This window comes from Nannospalax galili, unplaced genomic scaffold, assembly GCF_000622305.1.
Source record: "Nannospalax galili isolate Female #2095 unplaced genomic scaffold, S.galili_v1.0 scaffold186, whole genome shotgun sequence".
In the NCBI taxonomy this organism is placed as follows: domain Eukaryota; kingdom Metazoa; phylum Chordata; class Mammalia; order Rodentia; family Spalacidae; genus Nannospalax; species Nannospalax galili.
In genome coordinates, this window is record NW_008358774.1 from 889,325 (window position 1) to 891,110 (window position 1,786).

Sequence of the window (1,786 nt, forward strand, 5' to 3'; positions counted from 1 at the left end):
CATTTTAATGCTTCCTCCTCAATAGGTCTTTTTGTAATATTTGTTGATTTTTTTCTGTGTATATATCATACAGAACATCCCATACAATCTTATTTATCTATATACCCACTTCCCAAATGGCACCCTCCCATAGCTTCCTCCCCCCACACACTGGAGCCCATATACTCTGTCATCCCTGTTACTGTCCACTGTGTTGTTGGTGCCCCCAGCCATTCCCCAGTGCTTGTCCATCTGCTGAATCTAGTCAGCCTATCTAGAGATCCTTGTTTTAGGAAGATCAGCTGTTCCTCATCTAGCAGTAATCAGTTGTCAATATTTCTTTAGATAAGATTGGGGTCTGCTGTTCATTTTCCCAATTCTATGGTGGGTTACAGTCTGGAAGCCTTTTGGGCCTTCCTGGCCAATAATTCGAAGATATCTCCTGTCTGGCATGGTTTCTTGTTATGTAGACTTTAGCTATACATATGGACTCTTAAAAAGTTATATTGCCCCCATTAATCTTTGGTTATATTTTCCTTTTGGGTGTTTAATTAAGACCCTACAATTGGCCCAGATAAAGCAATTTATTTTTACTCTCAAGGTCATTTGAGGATCTTTTCCTCAGGGTCACATGGGCTTGGGGGAAGCCCCTGGCTCCTTTCTTTTACCAGTTCTGTCTATGTGCAGATAAGTCAAAGGTCCTGCTCAGCCATGGCTGGCTTCGCTTGGAAGCACGGAGGAAATGTTTCCTCTGTGTTGACCCTCCTCTTTGTAGACTGGACACTGATTCAGATCTGTTTGGTGGGGTCTCCACGGCCTCCTTGATAAAGAGGACAGGTGACTCACCACAGTTATTGGACATTTTGAGAAATGTTCATGGTCCCCTGGAACTTAGTCGACCTAGGAGGGAAAGGAGCAAAAACTGCCCTTTATATCCAAATTAGTATAGGCCTCAAAGTACGGCTGTTAAACACCCAAGAACGTTAGTTCCACCAGTCTGGTACTTTTAGTTACCATGTGCCATGTAGATAAAGCTTGGGCAAAGACGAAACACTCTCAGATAAACCTTGCCTAGAGATAGATTACATTCCTTGATCTGGTTGTATGTATAATTTGTCAGTAGATTGTTGGACTAATATGGTTCTCTCTGGTTTGTAAAAACTAACTAGGCATTATTTATCTCTCACATTGTCTACCCCTCCACCATAGTTTCTCCATTCAAGGTGCCCCCGTTTTTCCCATTTCTCCCTTCTCCTATGGTCCCACCTCTCTTGAGCCCCTTCTTTCCCTTTATCCCCTAGGTTCCTTGTAAAACCTTGCCCCCCTTAAAATAAGTCCATTTTTATCCATATCTCATATTAACACCTGTTTCCTACTGTTCTTCTCTTTCAGATTCCTTCTTTTCCTTTACTTTCCTGGTTCCTTTGCATTATCCTGGTTCTTGTGGTTATGTCTGGATACATACTCACTTATAAGGATTTGGTGCTAGGATCCACATGAAGGAGAACATACTTCGTTTTCTTGTTTTTGTTTTTGTTTTCTGAGTCTGTATTACTTCACTTAGTATAACAGTTTCTAGTTCCACCCATTTATCTAAAATTTCATGATTTCATCTTTCTTTACTCCAGAGTAAAACTCCATTGTATAAATGAACCACATTTTCATCATCCACTCGCCAGTTGATGGACACTTAGGTTGCTTCTTTCTCTCAGCTAATGTAAAAGAGCAGCAACAAACATGGATGCACAAGTGTCTCTGCAACAGGATGAGTTCATTGGGTATATGCCCATGAGTGGTATAACTGGGT